The sequence below is a fragment of the Aotus nancymaae genome, unplaced genomic scaffold (genome assembly GCF_030222135.1).
Source record: "Aotus nancymaae isolate 86718 unplaced genomic scaffold, 86718_ANA_hifiasm-v0.15.2.pri h1tg000002l, whole genome shotgun sequence".
Taxonomy (NCBI): Eukaryota; Metazoa; Chordata; class Mammalia; order Primates; family Aotidae; genus Aotus; species Aotus nancymaae.
Genome location: NW_026988413.1, coordinates 37,393,372 through 37,420,297, shown reverse-complemented (window position 1 = coordinate 37,420,297; position 26,926 = coordinate 37,393,372). Strand labels below are relative to the sequence as shown.

At 34.8% G+C, this 26,926-nt stretch overlaps 1 pseudogene; it reads right to left on the bottom strand.

Moving 5' to 3' along the window:
* Positions 1-10,519: 10,519 nt before the first annotated feature.
* Positions 10,520-11,482, bottom strand: LOC135277001 (eukaryotic translation initiation factor 3 subunit I-like; annotated as a pseudogene).
* Between the last annotated feature and the right edge of the window lie 15,444 nt (positions 11,483-26,926).

Here is a 26,926-nt window from a genome sequence, read left to right as displayed (position 1 = left end):
ACATCTGTCAAATGATAGTGGAGAAAGTTGGCTCTCAATGACAGCCTAGCTTTAGTGTCTAAGGATTTCATTCACTAAGAGAGTCCTGAAAATATGAAATGTATTGAACTTCCAACTGCTCTATTTTCAGCCTCACAGAATACAGAATTTTTATGGTGTGCACAAATGTAAATGTATATGGCTAGCTAGTCTTTGTGCTGATATATGTGAGTGTGTCTATAAGTATGTAGATAGTTGTCCTTGGTATGTTTCTGTGGTTAAAATAAATGATTGCACAGTTTTGTAACATCTTCTGTGAAGAGATAGTTTTAAAACTAAAAAAATTAAAACATATTTCTTAAACAACGTGAACCTATTGACAGACTTTTTTAAATTAGGGTTTTTAAAAAAGGGCTCATTTAGGGTATATATACCTAGATTGAAAATATGTGATTGTCAATCATGTCACCTTGAAGTAACTAATGTTCTTTCAGATTGTCTTAATGAAGTTGATGTATTTTGATATAAATCATTGTCACAGTTTGAATATATTTACTGCATTAACAAAATAGTCATTTCAACTAATAATACATGTTCAACATATTACCGTGTGGTAATATGTAAAATATTGGTTTAAAACATGCTATTCATTCAATAAAACTCAACTGAAAGGCAAGATCATTGAATAAGTGGATGACATTGTTAGATATATTCTATCTGCATCAACTATTTGGGTATTGTGAAAAAACTCATAATATCCTTTAATTTAAAATATGGACCAGGCATGGTGGCTCACACCTGTAATCCCAGAACTCTGAGAGACTGAGGCAGGTGGATCACTTGAGGTCAGGAGTTCAAGACCAGCCTGACCAGCATGAAGAAACCCCATCTCTACTGAAATACAAAATTAGCTGGGCATGGTGTTGCATGCCTGTAATCCCAGCTACTCGGGAGGCTGAGGCAAGAGAATCACTTGATCCCGGGAGGCGCAGGTTGTGGTGAGCCGAGATCATGCCATTGCACTCCAGCCTGGGCAACAATAGCAAAACTCTGTCTCAAAAAAAATATACGTAATTATATATACTATATATTACATATATCTTATATATATAATATATATTATTTATTATATATATATTATACATATATATTTTATATATGTATGTGCAGGAGGATGTTAAAATTTGTTTCATTTTGTTTTGGTTTTTTAGTACTCTCTTACATTACAGCATCACAAAATGCTCTAGCCTTATCTTGTGTACTTCATGTCTCAGTCCTAGAATTAGTTATTTCTCAAGGATCCCTGGTGTCTTTTACTGGAGAATGCTATTAGAAACAAGGATCTGTGTGCTAAGTGTGGCCTTGCTATTGGGGTGGCTTTGCTTCCAAGGCCTCTCAGTAGGCAGAGCAAGGAGATATGTGCATGTATAATAACATGATCATAAACCTGTATCTATAAATATTCCTGTATGCATTCATTTGTATCTACTTTAATCAAGACATGTTTATGCTGATGTATCAACTCTAAACCACATGGAGAATTTCAACCTCCTCCCCTTGCTTATCTGTAACAGTTCACAAAAGAGTGACAATATGGGCTCCCATGATGAAGGGAAGGGAAGGGAAGGGAACTGGAGGGAAGGGGAGGGGATGGGAGGCGACGGGAGGGGAGGGGAGGGGAGGGGGAGAGGGAAGGGAGAAGGGAAGAAGTGAAAGGGAGAAGGGAAGGGGGAAGGGAAGAAGGGAGGGGAAGGGAAGAAAGGAAGGGAAGGGTGTGGTCCCTTTAAATGATACAGAAGGGGGAAGAGGAGTGCTGGGTAGAGGAGAAATTCACCCCCAGGCTGTACCTGAACCTAGATGAGGACAAGCATTCTTGTTTTCCTGCCCACATGTTGCATTTCTGAAGACCACCCTGGCCTGCCATGCCCCTGTCCTGTGCCATCCTGTGCCTATAAAACCCCTGAGACCCAGACAGGCAGACATACAGGAGCTGGCCTTCCAGAGGAGCACATCAGCAGACACCTGCATGCCAACAGGCTACTGACTGGCAAAATGACCAGAGTTCTGCTGGGGCAGTCAGAGGAGAGCTCAGGCACTGAGCCACCTGACTCTAGGGAAAAAACATCTCCCTTATGGTTCCCTCATCCACTGTGAGCTACTTCCCCTCAATAAAATATTGCACTCTGTTGAGAAATGCTGAGTGTATGTTAGAATATATTGTTTGCTAAGAAGAACGATGGCAAAGAAAACCTAACTCCCCACCTTCCCCCTCAAGTAGAAAACTACTTGGGGCATTCTAAAGTGGCAGGACAGTATATAAATATCATACACTGGTTAACACAATTCTTTAAGCACAGAACATCTGACCGTGCTGCTGTGGCTGCCTCGTGGAGAATACTTTTTAGTTTTTTTGTGATCAGTGGTAAGTGGGCACCAGCTGTCTACCTGGTTTATTTTTGTGTTATGAGAAAATATCAAACATTTGTTTGTTAATAATCATCACCTGCTCAGAGAGAATAAATATGTGGGTCAGAGTCTACTTGAGGCCCTCAGCCTGGAATGCTGTCAGTCCCTGAGGCTTTTAGCTTGGTAGGCTGTTGGCCCCCTATAGTCCCACTTTGCTGTTCTGTCTGGGTATCTACTTCTCAATTCCTTCAGTTCCGCCTGGGTGGGGGTCTGTATGGCTGAGCTGGTTCTCAGTAGCACTCATTCTTCAAGCCCACGTGTGATCCAATTCTTCCAGTGCACCAAGGCTAGAACCCAGGGATACAGAAAGCACTTGAACTTGAGACAAGGCAGGGGTCAAATTGAGCTGGCTAACACAAGTTGCCTATGGTCGGCTAAACTAAAAGAGCACACTGTAACCACCCATTGAGGGCTTCAGCTGTAAATATTCACCCATAGACACTGCCTTGGGTTCAGAATCCCACAGCCTGCCCATCTATGTGCTCCCCTAGAGGTTTGATTGGCAGGACACTGAACAAACAAGCCACACCCCATTGCATGCCCTGTGAGGGCACGAGATAACTTTTTCTGTTTCACCACTGTGGGTTATGGACTTGCTGCATAATTCCAGTATATATGCATAATAATATCAGAGTTGTTCATTTGTACCCCATGGAAAACAACTTTATCAAGTATAGTACAGTGCTTATGCATAGCTCCTTCCCCTTTAATCTTAAAGTCTCTACTCATTTCCAACATTACTTAGCTCAGCAGTTTTTTTCTCTGTTTTCTTTGGTGAGATTGTCTCATCCATTTATGATACAGTTAGATTACTTTGTCACAAACTCTATTCTATCTTGGATTCTGCGGCCTTGTAAATGACTTTTAAAATTTGTATCCATTAGGTTTTAATGTTTTCATAGTTTCACGTATCTACCGTTACAGTATTATTTAGAATAATTTTTGTGCCCAAAAATTTTCCTGTGTTTCACCTACTTATTCTTTCTCCCTCTTCTGCACCCATGGCAATCCTGTGTTTATAATGTTTTCAGTATTGAATTTTCGAAAATGTCATATAATTGAAATTATACAGCATGTGCACTTTCAGAATGGCTTCAAAGATTTATCCATGTGTTTATGCGGCTTGATAACATTTTTAATGTTGAATCATTGTTCATAATATGGATATATCTCAACTGATTTATCTGTTGACCTTTTTAACACCATCTCCGTTTGTTATAGTTTTTGGCAATTGTGAATAAAGCTGCTTTAAATATTCATGGGGAAGCTTTGTGTGGATATAAGTTTTTAAATCAGTTGGGTAAATATCTAGGTTTAACTGTGTTAAAAATTTACTTCAAAAATATTACCAAAAGGAATGGGAAGTTTTCAGATGATATATCAAGCATCTGATATTTCATCAAATAGGTCTTAAAGAAGATATTTTTGAGAAAAAAATAAACAAAACCTGAGATTATGGTTGTTATTGCATATAGAAATATTAGTGGAAGAAATAAACTGGGTCCATTTCATGTACTTGGCATGCTTTCAAAATTTAAAACATCATTTTGTATATTTTCTGTACAAAAATTGAATCCATAATGGTTTTTGAAGACTATAATAAACATTAAATAATTGATTAGAGCAAATGGCTATTTTCATAATAAAGGCACAAGTGACATTGTATTTGAATTAAATAAGGGAGTATATAATGTAATGCTGAAGTAAAATATAAAAACATTTAAGATACTTTGCATTTCAGGAAGGAAAGCTTGATATAGAGAATTTTTTTTAGGGTGTTCAATTAAATGCTTCTGCTTTTTATTAAAAGTGTTTATTAAATAGAAATCTCCATTCTGATTTCTATTGGTGCTGATAAGCTTATTTTAGAGGAGACCCTGATTTATAGAAGAAATGGAAACATTACACTTATATGCCAAGGGTTGCAAATTACTACGGGAACAAATTATTGAAGTATACTAAAGTAAGTGTTTTAAAAAATGCCACACATTCTAGGTTCAGGAAACTCAAGATGGGCAAATTATTAATATACTGAGTTTTATGAAAGTAGTCATTGACTTTTGGAGCATACCTACTGGAAATGTTTTTGAATAGTTTCATATTGTATCAAAGAGATAGTATGTGTAAAAACAGTTTGACATGACAGAAAATTTTGTCAGCTTGATTATAAGATTTTTAAAAATGTCCTTATATTTAAACATCAGAAATTGTTAAAGCATAGCTTGCTAAAGTATAATTACTGTAAACATTAAATTTCAAATAAAATTTTATACAGAAGTTTTTCTGAAATTGTAAATTATAATACATGAAAGTAAATTTTCTATATAAATATAATTTTTTCTAATTCAAAATCTTTATAGATTATTATAATTTAATTTTAGTCTGTCTGAAGTGAATTATGTCTCCTTAAACATAGTATGTAGAACATTTTATTGACGATTTTGTTCTTCCATTACAGACATGAATTGCTAATCAGGGATGTGAAATAGGATGCCCTGTCACCATCAGCAGTGGCCTCTACTTTATGATCTTTATGTGTCTATCATTTATTTCATATTCTTTTTTTCTGGTACCTTTTGCTGTTTTCAGAATTTTTGCTGCTTATAATCTGTTGCTTCTTTTCATACCTGATTGCCAATTGAACGTCAGCTTTTCTCACATTGATTTGGAAGCTGTGTTCTAGAAAATCTGAAAAATCTGGCTAATCTGAATAATGTAATTAATCTGAAAAAGATATAATTCTGACACACAAAGTAAACCATTGCAGGCAACCACTGAGAGACACATGGGTGGCATCTTACAATCTTTCAGTGACAAAGGCTGGTGGAAATTTTCACCAGTATATCAATCATTAGTTAAACAGAAGGCTCAAGTTCTGTGTTCCCTTTTTTTTTCAAGAGAAGTCATACTTGCAAATATTTTGGGAAATTCATATTTTTATATGATTTTTTGCAATATAAGCACTATTTCCATGACTCTACTTTTGAAGAAATTTCATTTGGAAAGTTTATCACTCATTTTATTATTCTGCTAGTATTTAATGCTGACCGATCGTTGAACTCCATGTGACTGTGGCCAGTGCAGCTAGTTCATATATTAAAAGTTTTAAAAAATGACATTTATATTCTTTAAATGGTGCTATTGACTATCCTGGATCATATAAACCTATATATTAGGTCTCACATACCCAGAATTAACATGCTGCACTTGGTTTCTTAGTTTAGACTGTCACTAATAGATGCTTCACCCTTAAAGGTAGCTGATATTTGCAAAAGAAAATTATGCATGCACGTGCACGCGCGCACACACACACACAAACACAAACACACATACACATCTGATTATCCAAATGAGGTGGCTGGCAAAATTCAGTTCAAGCATCATCTTCTCTAACACATTTCCTCCCCATTTCCTTGAAATAATTCTTCCTTCAAAGTCCAATAGCTCCTCCTTTTAGCTTTTTACCGTAATACACTTTTATTGTCTTGTCTCCCTTTACAAAATTTTTATTTTATTTGTCTGTCCTCTTACTACATTATAAGATTATTACAGGCAGAGTCTTTGTCACCTTTGTATATCCAGCACCTGGCCGCATGTCTATCCTTATCGTGAGCACTCATCCTAAATATTTTTTGTCTGACTGAACTTCAGAAAATCACATTTTAAAAATGATTTTGCCAAGCCTTTATCTTGTCTTTTGATAAACTTTCATTAGAGAAAATGCACTTAAAATACATATGTGAAAAAATATAAATAGACTATAAAGAGAAGATACCAATTTCATAAATAACAAATAATAAATACATGCAGTAATCATGCATAATTTATAGAATCTGATAGCTATTTGTTTTCTCTGTGTCCCATCAAAAAAATTATCTGTGCAGTATGACATAGAATATGACTAAGAGCTCAGTCAGCTCAGTCATTATTGAAAACAAAATGATCTGACTGTTTTTTTAATGTGTAATGCTTAAAAATGTCATTCCAGTAAATTGTTTCTATTTTTCCAAAATAAGCACAAAGCCAAACCTTTTCTGTTGTTGTATAAGCTGGGAAATATCAAGACAATGCATTTTTAGAGGAATTAGACTAAAACTCCAGTCTATTATCTTGGTTTCGTGAGTATATAATGCAGGTGAAAGCAAAATATTGCAGTCACATTGCATTTCAAAAATTCTAATTTTTTTTCTTATCCAATAATAACAAGTCCTCATGACTCATTTTGGGCAGAACTTCTGTGGACACATGGCCCTAACAACTGTGCGGGAGACCAACTCTATCCTTACAGTGAAAAGAGTTTGATAAATTATAATAAATAAAAACTTTATACGTTTATTCATTATATTTTCTTTGTATAAATTATCTTTCCATGTCATTTGCTTATTTATTAAATTAATGTTTTCTTACCAGCCTAAAAATGTGGTTTTTAAACATTTTACTATAAATATATATTCCTTGTTTTTATTTTCATTTAATATATTTGTTTCTGTATATATTTATTAATATTTCATCATGCCACATAATTTTCAGACCATTTGACAATAATTTTATTATTTTTTAAATATTTTTTAAATCACATGAACTACATGGTCCTTGATTAAATTCTGGGAGATTCGTTGTAAAATTAATGTATTTTTGCCTTCCAGTTGCAATTAAACTAGAGAAAGACATGTCTAAATATTTATACAAAATGAAAAAGACCTTACAAATCTATAAGACACAATGTTGATAACCATAAAAGCCACTTTTTGAGTGGATACTTACCCCATGATGATTACTTCTTTTCTCAAAATGGCACTGCCTCCTCTCACTTCCCACACTGATGGTCCTTGTCAGCCATGTTTATACCACATAATCTTACATCCTGAAAAAGATTTGACTGGGCTTTTTTCTTGAACATAAATGATGTCAGTTTGGCTGCAGAAGGACTTTTTAAAAAGTATATTAACAAGTGAAAAGAATAATGCAGGGATGCCAAGAGAAACACGGAAAGAAGAAAGGGGGAGAAAAGGAAGACAGTGAGAAATAGTCATACTTTGGTTCTTGACATCTTTGAGTTTTAAGTTCCTGTCACTTAGGACAACCCTTGCCCTAAGTACTGTGAATAACTTTTTGTCATTATAAAAATTTTATTTACACAAAAATTATTGCCAAAAAAAAAAGGCTTTGACAAAGACATTAAGGATGGCTAGGATGCTGGCTATAGCTTCCCAAATAAAATAATATTCTATACATGTTATATAATATATGATACATTATACAGATGTTATATACTATTCTATAGCTGTTCTATAGATCTATGTTGCTTTCTATTTTACTTTGAAAATTTTTTATGTTCTTCTAAAGTTTGTTGTGAAATTCTGCATGTGTAAGTGGTTTCTATTTTGAATTAGAATTTCTAGAGGTAGTTTAAGTCAGAGTTAAGAAAATATAGTATGTATATATTGGCATAGATGGGCAGTTCTTTGGGTAAGAAATCATATCAGCTTGGAAAGACTGGTAATACTGTTACTAAGTGAAAATGTAAACAGTAACTGGCCTTAGTAATAGGCAAGTCAACTAATGGATGGATGTAGAAAAGACTGAATCACAAGTTTTTGTTTTTTTCTGCATATAATAAATGTTCAATAAATATTTGCTGGATAAATTACTAAATGCACAAACTCAAGAAATAGATGTAAGTTGAATCTGGCAGATACATTGGTTTTAGTCTTGAATAAAAAAATCTATGGTATTTATATAAAATACCAGACAAGAAACTATAAAGTTTCTAGAACTACATAGTGTATTTGACTCCAGTTCAGTTTTTTGTTAGGAGCAATAAATTCTTATTAAACTATGATAATTTAATATAGGTTTATTTTATCTCACTGAAAATACATTGGGGAAAAGAAATAACTTTTTGTAAGTTTATTTGTGACTTAATGCCAGTGATTTGGCTAATATGTAATATGATTTATAAATTTACATGTATATTAATGTTGTGATATACAATTTTACTCTTAAATATTCCTAAGGTTTAATTGAATCTGAAAACCTAGGAACTTTAGAATATAATGAAAAGCCTCATGCTGATGATTGGGCTTCCTAAATTTGTATTTATCGCAAATTAGAGGCTTAATTTTTATCTTAAACCAAGCACAGGAAAGAATCCTGACTGAATGTGTGTTAGGATCCTTACAGTTTATAGAAAGTAAACATATGTCAAGGATACTTTTTATTGTGCTTCATCCTGAGAGAGTGGATCTGAGAACTTTGTAAGGCTATGATATAGGATTAGCCAATAATTAGATATTTAAAGTTAAAAAATCAAATCAGTTGCTATTGCTCAAATTATATGTGTCAGCCTTGAAATTTTGATAATTTCTTAAATGAATGTTTTCTTGATAGTATTTCAGATAGATTTTCCAAATAATTTCTTAAAAATGTAGTTCTCAAATTACCCATTTCTGAAGTGTATAACTATTCAAGAAATTTCCCTTGAAAATTCACTAACAGATGAGACTAAATAATAATATATCGTAGATACTAAATTAGCAGGATTTATTTCCAGTGTTGGCCATTAAACTGAGTCACAGGGCTCTTTCCACAGGATCAGCAGAATACATAGAGCACATTCTTCAAAGGATTTTCATATATTCAGACCTGTCAATTAGTTTAGTAGGAAGGGTGCCATCCCAGACCTCTACTTAGAGATTCAAAGATATTGAGTGAGGTATCTGTTATAGGGAATAAACTAAGATGATGAGTTTGAAGGAATGTTATTATGAAAGGGCAATCATAGTTTGTATTGTTGGCTATCCAGTGGTCATGAAAAATCATATTAAGGTAAATCTCAGGAGGTATATTCTAATTAGAGTTTTGAGCAAGTTGCTTTAGGAGACTACAGAATTTTGAGTGGTATTCAGTGTGTGTTGAGTAAATTTAGAGCAGAGTCAACACAGAATATTTGTGTACTAATACAACGCATTTGACATTTTCATTCACTTAAAAAAATTTATTCTACATGCATTTGCGGTACTATGATGTGCTATGTAAATAAAACGTAAATCAGCAGTCCTGAAGATCTCTATTTATTTCTTTTCAGTGCTTTGTTAGAAATATAGAATTAAAAAAAAGTAGTAATCCTTTAAGACTTGCTCTTCCTAGTTAATAAAACTTGTATCCTTTTAATTTTTATTTCTTTATTTCTTTATTTTTGAGTCAGGATTTGCTCATGTTGGAGTGCAGTGCTCAATCACAGATCACTGAAGGCTCAAGCGATCCTCCTACCTCAGCTTCCCTAGGAGCTGAGGCAAGAGGTATGCACCACCTGCATAGCTAATTTTTAAATTTTGTATAGAGATGGGGTTCTCCCTATGTTACCCAGGCTGGTTTGGAACTCCTGAGATCAAGTGATCCTCCTGCTTTAGCTTCCCCAGATTCTGGGATTATGGGCATGAGCTACTGTGCCTGACCACTTTGCTTCTTATTTTAAACTCTTTACCATTTTCCTGTTGTTAGCAACCACATTTATTGAAAAACAAAACACTTAAATATTAGTAATAATTATTACAAATTCTCAAAATTTGTTTTTAAAGATGGGAATATAAGATAGCTATGAAAAATATTCCATAGATACTCTTGCAAACTTTGTTAGGTAGCTAGTTTGAACACAGATTTAATCATGAAGATGTATTAATGCTGTAAAAGGAAAACAAAGAAAAATTGCATTTTTTTTGTATTTTCCAGCTTTTAAAATTTCAAGTTTTGTAGGCTTTTATACTCATAATTTCCTGAAATATACAGGGTTTGGCGATCATACATCAAGAGAAAATAATTGGATGAAGATGAGACATAAAAATGTGTTTTCACAGTAATTACTGAGTTTTGTGTTTACTTGCAATTGAGCAGAATAGATTTGTTTTCAAATATAGAGGTGACAGTTTTTTTCCTATATCATACACCAGTCCCAAATCCAAAAATAAAAAGCACTATAAATTTCATCATTTATTTTATTACCAAACTAATTTATTTCTTAGGGTTCAAAACTTTCTGCAAGATGACTTCCTGGTCTGGATGCAGATCCAGCTTCTTAATCCTCAAGCTCAAATTTAAAGTACTGTGGGCCTAAACAGTAAATATGGAAATAACCATCTTTACTGCTGCTGCTGTAACTCTTGCCATTAGATTGGAGGGCAACCCTGTTGACAGTTATGAAGTGATCCCTGACTCTTCCAAACGCTTTTTCAAAGGCCAAATGAAAGAACCTAGCCTCAAACCTGCCAGTCCTGTTGGAAGTTGTGGTTACATCCATGGCTTTCTCTCTGTTACTCGGTATCACATGGTCATTATAGTTGGGGAAAGGGCAGCTGAGTTGATGGGATGTTCTGTCCAGAAAGTCTCCTGATGTTCAAGAGTTGTAGAATCAAAGAACTTGGCTGTGTTGTCCTTGGATGCAGTGACAAACGTGGTCATGTCTCTGGATAACTGGATGTCAGTGATCTTCTGGGAGTGCTATTTAACATTCACCAATATCACTCCAGGCTTGGCACTATACTGACTAGACACTCCACTCTTATGGCCTGTGATGATACACTCCGCTGTGGGGGGTGGTCCTCAAAAACACTAATGATATTATAGTCATTGTAATGGATTTTCATGTAGGTCTCATTTGTTGTCAGTCTGGCTTAAATCCTGCAGATTAAAGAAGCTCACAAAGCACTGGTAGCCCATCTGCTTGTCTGTGGAGGAAATGGTGATATTATCCCCAAAGTCCTTCCCAGAGGTCTAAACAGCTCAATCAGTTTTGAGTAGGGCCAACTGCTTGCCTGACCCAGAGATGACAGCTATTGCCAACTGAGCCAGTGAGGACATGCTTGGTGTCTCAGTCAGTGTCCATGCACCATGCAGCTCCTGTATGGTCCATGTGGGTGCCTAGCCTCCCATCATTCACAGAGTACCACACATTGAGGATGATCCCCGTGGGGACCATATATATTCTAGTGGTTCGTTTCTTATTTCTGGAAGGACCCCTTGATTCTTTTTTATAGCTCATAATACAGACAAGGTCCAAAAATATAGCAAATGTCACAAGTAAATGTATAGCACAAGATTCAATTTGGAATAGTTGACTTTAAGATTTTGCTTAAGGAGAAACCGAGATGTGAACAAGAGTGCCCTTGACATTTTATAGACTGTAAAACCAAGAAAAGCAGGAATTTTTCATAATTGTTAGAAAACTTTATTTCTGAAAATAATAAGATGCAAAATAGAGTTTGATGTGTAACTGAAAAGTCGAAAATAATTTCAAATTTAGCATAAAAGTTATTTCTAAAATCAGAATTTAGGGTGGAAGTGGAAAAAATCAAGATTAATTGGGTAAAAGTAATATTTTCCTTGTTTTAATTTAAAAAATTTATAATAATTTTGTAGCCAAGATACAAGAATATTTTTAAAATTTAATCAAGTAGAAGCAGAATTGGTTTATAATGGTATGTTTTTTCTTCCATACATCTTTCAATAGGCAATAATGTCTTTACATTACTAAAAGACATTAATGATAAAGAGCCTTTATTGTAACATGTAGGGTAAATGATTTTATTAATATTCAGGTATCAGAGGCAGAAGGTAGGAGCTTCTCTGTCCACCTGGTTGTGCCTCAGTCTTAGGGAGGCCCGGTGTTCTGTGGTGCCTGGGGTGAGGCTTTCTCAGGTTCCCTGCCCCTGCTCAAATAGCCAAATGTTGTCTTGTGCCTTTGGAGGAACTTGTGCCAGAACAAGTTTCTTTTTCCTCTACAGCAGGAGGAGGAAAAAATCTGGAACTGCACATTTTCCTGATCTTCCTCTAGTAAGTAGAGGACTTTTTTGTGTGTGTTTATTTTTTATTGTTTTCCTTTCAAGAGCTACAATGGATTTTGTTCTTTTGCTGGAGGAGTTGGGTTTGTGACTCTCTCAGTGGCTTAAGGCTTCTTTTGTACAGGGATCCAGAATAGCTCCATGCCTTTCCATAACGGTAGCCACTTCCTGCTTCCAGGCCTGAATTAGGCTGAGCTATGACTGAGGTGTTTTTGTATTTTTGTTGTTGTTATTGTTTTTTAACTCAACATGGCTAGAAAAGTTCCTTGAAAATGGGGCCGCTTTGTTTTGTGCTTTATGCCTCCTGGTGTTCTGTACTCTCACAGTAATCATCTTTTCATTTAGTAACTCACTGAGTTTTGCAAATGAATTCTTCTCACCTGTTTAAAAAATTATTTAATTTTTAAATTCACATGTAATAATTATACATGTTTATGGGGCACATATTAATATTTTGATGGATGCAAAGTATAGTGATCACATCAGGGTAATTAGCATATCCATCATCTTAAACATTTATCATTTCTTTGTTTTGCAAGATTTAATATCGTCCTTCTAGCTATTTGAAACTCTATATTACTTTTAACTATAGTCACTCTAGAGTGGTATAAAACACTAGAATGTATTCTTCTAATCTAGCAGGAACTTTGTACCCTTTAACAAATCTCTCACTATACCCTGTGTCCGCTACCCTTATGAGCCTCTAGTAACCTCTGTTCTACTTTTTACTTCTATAAGGTCAACTTTTTTAGTTTCTACTTATGAGTTGAGAACATGAGATATTTAACTTTCTTTTCCTGGCTTGTTTGACTTAACATAATGACCACCAGTTACATCCATGTTGCTGCCAATGACAGGATGCCATTCTTTTTTATGGATGAATAGTATTCCATTGTGTACACAGACAATATTTCTTTTTCTTTTAAATGTATTTTTTTTGCGTTTTAGGTTTTGGGGTACATGTGAAGAACATGCAAGACTGTTGCATAGGTACACACATGGCAATGTGGTTTGCTGCCTTCCTCCCCATCACCTATATCTGACATTTCTCCCCATGTTATCTATCCTCAGCTCCCCATCCCCACTGTCCCTCCCACAGACCCCACTGTGTGGTGCTCCCCTCCCTGTGTCTGTGTGTTCCCATTGTTCAACACCCATCTGTGAGTGAGAACATGCGGTGTTTTTCTGTTCTTGTATCAGTTTGCTGAGAATGATGGTTTCCAGGTTCATCCATGTCCCTACAAAGGACATGAACTCATCGTTTTTTATGGCTGCATAGTATTCCATGGTATATATATGCCACATTTTCCCTGTCCAGTCTGTCATCAATGGGCATTTAGGTTATTCATTCATCTGCTGATGGACAGTTGGGTTGGTTCCTTATCTTGGCTATTGTGCATATGCTGCTATAAACATAGGAGTGCAGATAATTGTTCTTTTTTGATATTTTGATTCTCTTTTCTTTGAATAAATGCCCAGAGGTGAAATTGCTGGATCATACAGGAGGTCTATTTGTAGTTTTTTGAGAAACCTCTATACTGTTCTCCATAGTTCGGTACTTGTTTACATTCCCACCAGCAGTGTATGAGTCCCCTTTTCTCCACATCCTTGTCAGCATTTGTTATTTATTGTCTTTTTGAAATAAGCCATCCTAACTGGGGTGAGATCATATCTCATTATGGTTTCGATTTGCATTTCCCTGATGATTAGTGATTTTGATAATTTTGTTATATATTTCATGGCCACTTATATGTTTACTTTTGAGAAATGTCTGTTCAAATTATTTGTACACTTTAAAAACTTAATTTTTGTTGCTATTGAGATATTTAAATTCTGTATGTATTCTGGATATAAATCTCCTTGGTTAGGTTGCAAATATTTTTTCCCCTTCTGTAGATTGCTTTTTCAGTCTGCTGATTGTGTCCTTGGCTGTGTAGAAGTTTGCTTCCTTTCCTAAAAGTTTGATATAATCCAATTTGTTTATTTTTACTTTTGGTGACTATGCTTTAAAAAAAAAATTTGCACTTTTATTTTTATTTCACTAGTTTTAGGGGAACAGGTGGAGTCTGGTTTCATGGGACAGTTCTTTAGTGGTAATTTCTGAGATTTTGGTGCATTCATTACCTGAGCAGTGTACACTGTACCCAGTGTGTAGTCTTTTATGCCTCACCCCTTCCCACTCTTCCCCAAGTTCTCAAAGTCCATTACATCATTGTTTTGGCTTTACTTCCCTACAGCTTAGCTTCTGCTTATAAGTGGGAACAAAGGATGTTTCATTTTCCATTCCGGAGTTACTTCACTTAGAATAACGGTCTGCAACTCCATCCAGGTTGCTGTGAATGCCATTATTTTGTTCCTTTTTATGGCTGAGTAGCATTTCATAGTATATATACAAAAATGCCACATTTTCTTTATTTATTCGTTGGTTGATGGACATTTAATCTGGTTCTATACTTTTGCACTTGCAAATTATGCTGCTATAAGCATGCATGTGCAAGTGTTTTTTTCATATGATGACTTCTTTTCCTCTGGATAGATATCTAGTAGTGAGATTGCTGGATCAAATGATAGTGCTACTTTTAGTTCTTTACAGAATCTCCTTATTATTTTCCATAGTGGTTGTACTAGCTTACATTCTCACCAGTAGTGTAAAAGTGTTTCCTTTTCATCACATCCACAACAGCTATTATTTTTGATTTTTAAAATGATGACCATTCTTGCAGAAGTGAGGTGGTATCTCATTGTACTTTTAATTTGAGTTTCCTTGATAGTTAGTGATGTGGAGCATTTTTTCTTATGTTTGTTGGCCATTTGTATATCTTCTTTTGTGAACGTCTGTTCATGTCCTTTGTCCATTCTTGATGGATTTTTTTTTTTCTGGCGGATTTCTTTGAATTCCTTGTAGATTCTGGATATTAGTTCTTTGTCAGATGCACATTTGTGGGCATTTTTCTCCCACTCTGTAGGTTGTCTCTTTGCTGATTGTTTATTTGGCTGTGCAGAAGATTGTTAGTTTAATTAGGTCCTTTCGTTGCATTTGCTTTTGGTCATGTAGACTTCACCTAAGACAATGTCTGAAAGAGTTTTCCGGATGTTATCTTTCAGATACTTTTATGGTTCCACGTCTGAGATTTAAGTCTTTGATCCATCTTGAGGTTGATTTTTGTATAAGGTGAGAGATGAGGATCCAGTTTCATTCTACTGCATGTGGCTTGCCAATTATTCTAGCACCATTTGTTGAACAGGTTGTCCTTTCCCACTTCATGTTTTGTTTGCTTTGTCAAACATAAGTTGGCTATAAAAATTTCGCTTTATTTCTGTGTTCTCTATTCTGTTCCATTGGTCTATGTGCCTATTTTTATACTAGTAGCCTGCTGTTTTGATAACTATAGCCTTGTAGTACAGCTTGAAGTTGTGTAATGTGATGCCATAGATTTGTTCTTTTTGCTTAGTCTTGCTTTGGCTATGCAGGCTCTTTTTTTTTTTTTCTTTTTTTGGTTGCATGTGAATTTTAGGATTGTTTTTTATAGTTCTGTGAAGAATGTTGATGGTGTTTTTGTGGGAATTGAACTGAATTTGTAGATCACTTTTGGCAGTATGGTCATTTTCACAATATTAATTCCACCCATCCATGAACATGGAATGTGTTTCCATTTGTTTGTTTGTTTGTGTCATCTATGATTCCTTTTAGCAGTCTTTTGCAGTTTTCCTTGTAGAGGTATTTCATCTCCATGGTTAGGTATATTCCTAGGTATTTTATTTTATATTTTGCAGCTGTTGTAAAATGGGTTGAGTTCTTGAATTGATTCTCAGCTTTGTCATTCTTGTTATATAGCAGTGCTACTAGTTTGTTTACATTGATTTCATATCCTGAAACTTTACTGAATTCATTTTTCAGTAAAGCTTTTTGTATGAGTCTTTAGGCCTTTCTAGGTTTACAATCATATCATCAGTAAACAGCAGCAGTTTGACTTCCTTTTTAACCATTTGAATGCCCTTTATTTCTGTCTCTTGTCTGATTGCTCTGACTAGGACTTCCAGTACTATGTCAAATAGCAGTAGTGAAAGTAGGCATCCTTGTCTTTTTCCAGTTCTCAGAGGGAATACTTTCATCTTTTTTTGGTTCAGTATAATGTCGGCTGTGGGTTTGTCATAAATGGCTTTTGTTACCTTGTATGCCCTTCTATGCTGATTTTGCTGAGAGTTTTAATCATCAGGTGATGCTGAATTTTGTCAAATGCTTACTCTGCATCTATTGAGATAATATTATGATTTTTGTTTTTACTTCTGTTTATGTTATGTATCACATTATTGACTTGTATATGTTAAACTATCCCTGCATCCCTAGTATAAAACCAAATTGATTATGGTGTATTAACTTTTTGATAGGCCGTTGAATTGTTAGCAGGTATTTTGCTGAGGATGTTTGCATTTATGTTCATCAGGGATATTGGTCTATAGTTTTCTTTTTTTGTTATGTTCTTTCCTGGCCTTGGTATTAGGGTGATGCTGGCATCATGGAATGATTTCCAGAGGATTTCCTCTTTCTTTATCTTCTAAAATATTTTCGGTAAGATTGGTAACAATTATTTCTTGAATACCTAATATAATTCAACTATGCATCTGGTCCTGGACTTTTATTTTGGCACTAAAGACTATCAGCTTAATGCCTTGTAAAGATCTCTGCACCCTGCTTATCAGTTCTGAAAATCATACCATTTTTAAATTGACCCTATGTCTGCATCTCTATAAATTCCAACCAGTGAAAGACATATAAAAGCAACAGAGAGCAAGTCTACTCTTCTTTGTTTATGCTATTCATTTATTCATTCATCTGCTCATTCACCCATCACATAGCTAATAGTTAAATTTCTAACAGATCTTGAATATAGAAATGAATATTACAAATCTCTACCCTTAAAAATTGAACAAGTCAAATACACAGCCAATATGATTAATCCTATGAAGAAAGTACCTCCAAAGATCATACAGAAGCTGAATAAAAGAACTCCTGACTCATCAGTGAGGTTGGATATCAAAAAAAAACTTCAAAGGGGAAAAGACTTTTCACTAGACCAGCTGTCTTCAGTGCAGACAGAAGTATGAAGGCCTAACACAAAAGAAGAGAATGAGTCTCACAGAGAATTATAATTTGCATACAGATTGAAGTAAATGGAAGTGGCATTCAAATGTTTAAAGAAGGCTGTTACTGCTCTCATACATTTTCTCTTTTCCAGACTAAACAGATCTTTCCTTAGTTCTTCATTATTTTTTATATGGTTTGGTTTCCAAATATCTTTATTAATTTATTCTATGGCACTTTAATTCATCGAAAAAATGCTTAAACAGCACAAAATATTCCACATATCTGAAGTACCTTCAGTCTTGCTGCCTTTACGAAGAGCACTGTTAAAACTAGATTTTAAAACCTAACTTGGAGATGCTGTAGAGCTCACAACCTAAGAGCAATATGCCATAAAGTACAAACATGCCACCATATTTTGTTTCTTATTATGTAGTTGTTCTTCTAAGTTATCATTATTTTCAATAAGGATTTAAGAATTTAGATTATGATTGATGAGAAGAAGTCTTTTAAAAATCTGATTGGATAACATGTAAATTACATACAACTTTGTACATAGATCCTAGAGTCATCTTGTAGGGGCAAAGCAAAGCAGCTGTTTAGCAGCATGCATCTGTAGATTTACTGGATTTCTCACACACATCAACCATATGGAAATCAGAAGCTAATTCAATGAACTAGTTCTATTTTGTTGGGATTTTCTAATGGCAAAGGATAAAGACAAATAAATATAATAGTTGGTAGATGACAGAAAGAGAGAGAAGTGAGGTGAGAAAACCTGTGCTCTAGAGATAAGAAATTTTTAAATAACTGAATAGTATCTGGGCAATTTATGCCAGCATTTGTCATATATCATTTAACTGTATCCTTGAACACATTGAGAAGTAAAGGAAGGCAGAGCCATTGAATCTAGTGGTTCATAGCAAATCCAGTATTGATTATGAGCTTCTAGCTGTTCAAGATCTCATCTTTGTGCCTCTCCAACAGCAAGAACAAAGGAAAGCTTTAAATAGCCTTTGCAGATACATTAGAATTTTTTTCTGCTTATCAAACAGATAATGCTCTCATTTCCCTATATAAGAAAAAAGCACTTTCACAGCATAATTCTCAAACCATTTGTTTTCTGTGTCCCTTATTGGGCAGTTAATTTTTTTGGGGTGGTTACTTTTGTATAGGTACACTGGGGGTTAACAGTGAGGTCTCTCTTGCTTCCTGTGTTCACCCATAAACTTGAACATATTGCTTAATCTTTCTGGGTACCGGTTACAACTAGAATAAGAATAATAATATCCAGTTTACCAAATCGATATTTGATTAGGTATGCAAAGCAGCTAAAATTCTTCTTGACACATAAGATATGTTTTATAAATTAACACTATTATTATTGGCTCCCTCGATTACTTTATTTCTGAATATGTTTGCCTTACCTACCTAACAAGGTTCAATGTTGCCGTGGGAAAGGACTGTGAATTCCTAGTTTTACCACAAATGTAAATTGAGTTACTGTTATATGTGGTCTGGCTTAGAAACTTGCTTTGCTTATTAGCAAAGACAAAAATAACTGTAACTAGATTGATTGATTACCTATCTTAGAATTAAGACCAATACATTCCACCAGTAATGCCAGGTAATAGATCACTTACTTCTCTAACAAGAACGTAAGGTGTTGACCTAACTTCCTCCTTCAAGTGCCTCCTTTGTCCTGAGGACTATATTCTTCTCTCTGCCCATACATCAGGTTTTTGACTAGTGTCTACTTTTCATCTCATTTTCTTTTTAAATAACATTCTAATTTAGGATAGTTTTAAATTTAAAGAACAATCAGAAAGATACTACAGAGTTTTCATATATTCAATAGTATATTTCTTCTATGTTTTTGAGTAGTACTTGAACATTTTGAGGATTACTGGTAAGGTATTTTGGAGAATCTTCAATTGGGACTTGTCTGACTATTATTTTCTTATGATAATACTCGAGAGAAGGGGTTTAGTGAGGAAAAACAGGAAAAATTGCCATTTTCATCACATTGTATCAAGGATAAACTCTGTATACATGACATTACTGTGTAGTTAATTCTGATTCCCTGGTTGAAGTAGTGTCTGTCAGATCACACCAAATTGTAAAGTCACTCTTTCCCCCCATTTTTATACTGAATTCTATGAAGGAAGTCTCTCTATGTGCAGATCATACCTGAGGAGTGGGGAGTTACTCTGCAGTGGAGATTTATCTTACACTTCCCATTTATTTATTTATTTATATCATGTTTGTTTATATTAGTATGGACTCATGGATATTTATTTCATATTTTGGGTAAGAATCCAGTACTGCTTTATTTATTTTGTTGCAGAAATTTTTCCAGCATTGGCCATTGATAAAGGGACACAATTGGCTTTTGTATCCCTTAGGAATGTGCCCACCAGTGTACATTTCCTTTTGATTCTTTATTTTCTTTTGTTTTTTGACCATTTTTCTTTTTTTCTGGTCTAGAAGAACCTCCAAGCTCATCTTCTGTATTTTCTGCCCAGTTCTAGAATGGGCCATTTACTCAAAGATCCCTCTTCCTCTTATTGGAGAATAGTATTTGTAGAAAGCAAAATTTGTGCACTTGATGTGCTTCTTGTTCCTGGCCAATATTAAAACATATTACATTGTATGTAAACATATTAATTGAATAACTATTACACATATAAAAATTAAGTGTACGGCCGAACACGGTGGCTCACACCTGTAATGTGAGCCCTCTGGGAGGCCGAGGCAGGTGGATCACGAGGTCAAGAGATCAAGACCATCCTGACCATTATGGTGAAACCCTGTCTCTACTAAAAATATAAAAATTAGCTGGGGATGGTGGTGCGCACCTGTAGTCCCAGCTATTTGGGAGGCTGAGGCAGGAGAATTGCTTGAACCTGGGAGGTGGAGGTTGCAGTGAGCCAAGATCATGCCATTGCACTCAAGCCTGGTGACAGAGTGAGACTCCATCTCAAAATAAATAAATAAATGAATAAATGAATGACTGAATAACTAAATAAATTAAGTGTACATCTAAACTTAATTCCTTACATTCAAATTTCTTGTTTTTTTTTTTTTTTTTTTTTTTTTTTTTTGAGACGGAGTTTCGCTCTTGTTACCCAGGCTGGAGTGCAATGGCGCGATCTCGGCTCACCGCAACCTCCGCCTCCTGGGTTCAAGCAATTCTCCTGCCTCAGCCTCCCGAGTAGCTGGGACTGCAGGCGTGCGCCACAATGCCCAGCTAATTTTTGTAATTTTAGTAGAGATGGGGTTTCACCTTGTTGACCAGGATGGTCTTGATCTCTTGACCTCGTGATCCACCCGCCTCGGCCTCCCAAAGTGCTGGGATTATAGGCTTGAGCCATTGCGCCCAGCCACATTCAAATTTCTATATGATAATGTGGTCTAAAAATTTTTACAATATCCCCTGAGCATTGAGTAAATTGCCACCATGAGCATGTGATATAAATAAATAAAGATATAATATTATAATAATATGATAATATATTGTTGCTTATAAATTCAGAGAGATAAAGTATTTTCAAATACAAAATAAAATATTGTCAAATGTTATTTCAACTTTTAAAATTTTTATTTCATGTATATTTTATAATGTGCAAAATATTTTTTGTAATCATACCTGTACCAAATTTATAAATAAATATTCAAATATTAAGCATATATGCTAGTTTTTAACTTTTAAGTTTCATCGTAAATAATTCCTGTGATCTCTGTTACATCTCATTTCTTCCTTTGGAGCTGATGCTGACAGTGTTACTTCTGCTCTAGACTATAGAGAAATGCTTCAAACTTTAATGGGAATAAAAATCAACTGGGATGCTTATTAAAAATGTGGATTCTGATTTAGTATGTGTATGCTTTATATTGCTATGTGACAAAATACCACAGACTCAGTGCTTTAGAACAACCCACATTTATTATCTTATCATTTCTACTGGGTCAGGATTATAGGTACAAGTTATCTTACTCCTCTGCTCAGCCTCTCAGCAGGCTGGAACCACGCTGTTGCCAGGGACTGCAATCTCACATGAAGCTTGGAATCCTCCTTCAATCTCATTGACTGCTGGCAAAATATATTTCTTTGTAGTTACAGAACCAAGAACTTCAGTTCCTAGGGGTATCCCACCATTTCTTGTTATGCTATCATATTAATAGGGCAGTTTCTTCCTTCACAGAAAACAGCAGTGTATCTCTTCTGCTTCTAATCTCTCTGAATAATCTGTAGACTCTCATTTAAGAGGCTCACTCAGTTAGGCAAGGCCCACCCAGGATAATCTCCCCTTGGATTGAATTAAAGTCAACTAATTAGGAAATTTTAGCATATCACCAAAGTCCTTTTACCTGTGCCATGTAACCAAATTATTGGGATAAATCTCATCATGTTCACAAGTTTTACTAGCAATCCGGGGAGATGCTCACAGAAAGTGTCTATACCAAGGGGAGGATATCGCAGGGACCATCTTGAAATTGGTTCTTTTATTATATGTCTGGGGTAGGGCCTGAGATTGTACATTTCTAACAAACTCCTTGGTGATATTGATACTACTAGTACACAGAGGAAACTATGGCAAGGCTGTAGAGCACATGGAAGAACCCCATTGGGAATAACCCCTTCCCTCCCATCTCTTTTTTTAAGTAGGCTTGGAGCATCCATGTTTCCAGGCTTGGCTAATTGTTCAACGTCTTTGATTCAGGGAGCATGACTCTTGATTGAATCAGAGTGGGAGAAAGACAAATTTACAGGCATGTTTAGAAATGAAACAAAACAAAAACTTACTATCTCTAACAGTCAGTGAATTTTCTGTCAGATTCTTTGTTATAGCCTTGGCTGAAGGCTTTTGAAGCTAGAGATAGTCATCAAGTAATAACAGATAGCCAAGCTGTTATAAGCTTTTCTTACTGCATTTTAAAAAGCATGCCATTGTGGGGATGGTATGCAGCAATATTATTAATAATATTTCAGTAATGGAGACAATATTTCTTTTTGAAAGGAACATTCTGACTGTGTATTTTATATACTCAAATATTTTGGGATACATTCGATCAGGATTCAGCATAGTAAGGTAGTTCATATCATAGGCACTACACCAGATCTCTGGATTTGCCACTGGATACCAGATGATCTCGGGTAAGTTATTTAAAGGACTTTATGTCTCCATCTGTAATAATAATTCCTATCTCACAGAGTTGTAGTGAGGGTTAATGAACAAATAAGCAGGAAACACAAAAGATGGTCTAACAGATAAACAATGCAATAAATGTTAGCAAACTGGGCATGGTGGCACACATCTGTAGTCCCAGCTACTCTGGAAGCTGAGATGGGAGGATCTCTTGAACCCAGGAGTTTGAGGCCAGCCTGGGCAACATAGTGGGACAGTACCTCTAACATAAGTAAATAAATAAATATTAGAAATGATTCTGGGTGTATTAGGGAAACATTCCCATGAAGATAGCAGGTTATTATTCAATGAAAATATAGAAGTAATATTGTTGCAGATGAGCGAAAATGCATTGAGAATATTGAATAAGTAAAGAGCATTAACTGCATTCAAGGATACATTATTGAAGTGTAAAATATTTTATGCCAGAATATTTGTATGCCATTCATTTTATTAAATAATTTATTGTATAATCCTCAAGAAATACTTGCTGACCAGCTTATTCCTGTATTAGGACGCATAGGCAAAAGAACGGTTATATGAATTGGCTACTGTCCTTGAAACATCACACCTTAAAACACTTAAGCAAGTTAAGCAAGTGTCCAAGATTGTATATGAATTAAATGTGAAATGGGTGTTTAGCCCAGTAAATGTTGCACTTAATGCTGATAGCCAAAAGTGAAAATAAAAGGCTTTGCTTGTTTCATTTGAATGGCTAGAAAGCTATCAATGTCACAGAGTCAGGAAAGCCGTTTGCTATTTGTCAATTTTCTGTGTTCCAGTGTATTTGATAAAGAATGAGGTAGAGAAGAATCTCAATGAAGCTAAGTATTTCTGACATAGTAACAACAGAAGTAACTTAAAAGTTGCCCACTGCTAGGGGATGTGGTGTATTTTCCAGAAGAACTGTGAAAAATTTTATAGACAGTTTTGCCTTGTTCACCATGTATCCCAAAATATGAACAAAACATGATATGTGTATTTAGCAGCAAAAGAGAGAGACTGTATAGTCTCATGGAAAGCATGTAGAACAGGGGATGCTATTGAGAATGTGGAAGACAAATTCATTGTCCTCTGAAAGCTTAGATTCAGCTCTGTGGAAGAGGGAAATAAAATTACCTTCTCTTACCCTGAGATTGTCTGGAATTTAGTAAACACAAGGTTATATACCCCAAAACTCAGTCTGGCCTTGAAGATTTTTCCTTGTTGTCAATAAAGAGCAGTACATAAGGGCACTGACAAAAGTTAGGTAAAAGAACAATAAAATAACTATTATTTAGTAGATATAAAACACTGGATGCTTAATCACATGCTTAATATATGTTTTCTTCCCCTAGATACGATTAGTATCTGATTGAGAAATTAGTATGATTTCTATTTTATGGGTAAGAAAATTTAAGCTCTGCGAAGTCAAGTTATTCAATATGTGTCAAAAGAACTCGCACTTGCTTGAATCTGGGTGCACTGAGCTTTTCGTCATGTGTAGATAACTCTGTGTGTGACTATGACCCAGAACAGTGGCTAATTAGTGGATGATTCCAACAGATAGCAATATTCAGTATGGAAACATAATGACCTGTCTGAGGGGTTCCTTGCCTGAGGTGATACCTACTATACATGCTGTAAATGCACACCAGCTTGCCTGCTAGAGCCTAAGGGATAAGAGCTTGAAGAGAAGGCATCTGTCTTTTCATAAGCAATCATTCAAAAAAAGCCAGGTGGAAAATGACTTTCATTGTGGAAATAAATCAAGGCAGTGTCAAGAAGTCGGTAAGTAAAAACAAAACAAAACAAAACAAAACAAAAAAAACAAAAAAAACCTGCCCTTTTCTATTTTTCATTAAGCATGCATGAGGGTTTTTCAAATTTTTATGATTAATAATAAAACCAATTTTGAGTGATGATTTGGAGAAGCTAGAAGTGTCATCTGTTGCAGGTAGGAATATGAATTGGTACAATCTCTTGGGAAAAAAGGTTGGCTATAGCTGAACATAGGTATAACCTATTCTCCAGCAATTTGTCTTTTAGGCATAACCAAACAGAATTTATCTACATGCTTACCAAAAGAAATGTACAAGAATGTTCATAGAACTATATGGAATACTCACAAACTGAAAATCATGTAAATGTTCATCAAAATTACATAGGATAAATAACTAGTGCTATATTAAAAATAAAACCAGATACCTAAATGAGAATGAAAGGATTACTACTGCCACATCTATCATGATGAATGAATGATACAAATATAATGATGAACAAGAGAAGGCAATATATAATGTATTATTTCATTTATATAAAAAAGCATGTAAATCTAGCATAAGGTATTAGAATTAAGGATAAAATTTGCTTTTAGGGCATGTATAGACTAGGAGTTTATTTCTAGATCTCTCTGTTTTTTGTTTTTTTTTTTTCTTTCATTTTTTGACCTGGAGAAGATTATATGATATACTTAACTAGTGAGACTTGATTAAGCCACATACTTATGACTTGCTCACATTCATATATAGCTTATACTTCAATAAACTCTTTTTTTAAAAAAAATTGTTAAGGCTCTACAGGGGAAGGATAATGAGAGTTTATAAAATACAATTCCAACTCTGCAATTGAGGATAATTACAATGAGGAAGAAAAAAGATAGTCATCTAAAAAAAATTATTAACACTGTTATTATAATCTCAAATTGTGAAAGAAAATACTCAAATTTCAGAAAAGGCAATGTATATCAATGTTGAAAAATATCATACATTGTTGTAAATTTTTTTAGAATATCCTTGGTAAGTCAAAAGCACAGATTGAATTTTGAAAAGTACTATAAGCAACAAAGTGTGTGTAAAACCTAAGGAATAGTAGTAAGATGGAAAAAGAATGTGTCAATATAGTCAGATTTATTAGATTAAAGGCAGAAATGTGTAATTTCTATATTCTTCCTTTTTCTGCCAAATATATCAGGTTCAAACATGAAAGTGTAACATGCATACTAAAACAAGACAGAAAATATGGATTCTGATTGCCATTTTTAAGTGAGTTCAAAATCATAGCCAAGGAGTTGTCAAACTCTGTTCTACAAGCCAAATCCTGCCAGCTGCCTGCTTTTGTAAATAAAGTTTTATTGGTTCACAGCCACTCTCAGTCATGTATATATTATCCATATCTGCCTTTATGCTATAGCAGAGTTGATTGGCTGAGATAGAGATGGTAGAGTCTGCAAAGCTAGAGATATTTGCTCCATGGCCCTTTACAAAGTTCACCAACTCATGGTATACATTAAGAAATGATTTTTTGGAGTTCTAAACTATTGAAGTGGTTCTGTATCTACTTTTGTAATCTTTCATGAATCAAACTTGAGAGAGGAGTTAAAGTTTGGAGAAAGATGACTATTTTTGTTTATGTTTCTATTTTTTAAATGGTCAGTCTGGGATTATATGATGGTAACCTTAATACTGATCCTTTGTAAAATTCCAGAGTGAATTTTTAGGCAAATGATTTTCTGAATACTGAGACCAATCAATAAATTGAGAGAGGTGGTGATAGCTATTAACTTATTTATCCCAAAAGTCTGTGATATAACTGTTAATATCTTCACTTTGCCAATGAAGAAAATGTGATACTAAATTCACATAGCTAGCAATAATCTGACATCTTGATGTTCTTATTTTGTTCACCATAACCCATTTCATGGATTCACTAAGAAGCTGTGTGAGTACTGTCATGTTCTTTCAAGTAGCATTACTAGAAAAATGGCGTGGATATACTATACTTTGATTTTATTATGGTCTTAAGCCAAATGTATTATAATTTGGAGAAAGCAATAAAATAGGATTCATGCTATATTATTATCTAAAGCAAAATATTATCTAAACTATGTAAAAGTATTAGATAAAAGTTGTACTTTAATGTAATTTCATAGGATAACCTTAGCCCTTTTCTATACATTCTTTACTACCTTAGTGGGTATCAAAAAAGATGACTGACAACAGATAGAGGTTGCTAACATACTGCATAGTAGAATCAAAATGCCACATTGACTCCCTAGCTCAGTAGATATGTACTGAGCACTTACTAGTTACCAAGCCCTCTATGTTCTGCCTGGCTTGAAGCAAGGGGGAGGGCAAACATGGAGGCTGCACTCACAGCATGCTCCGTTTAACACTGGAAACCAATGCTGGCTGTTTGGTGAGAATATTGAGTATTAACAGGGAGCACTTCAGTCTATAAATTACATATAACTGGCTGTTCATTGAACTACTCATGGAAGATTTTAAAGATAGAGCTGAAGAAAATGCAAGTTAGTGAGCCAGCTAAAAGAAATTAAGAAGAATGAATGTGGAGATGGTTATACGGTATACTTAGTTGGTGAGACTTGATTAAGC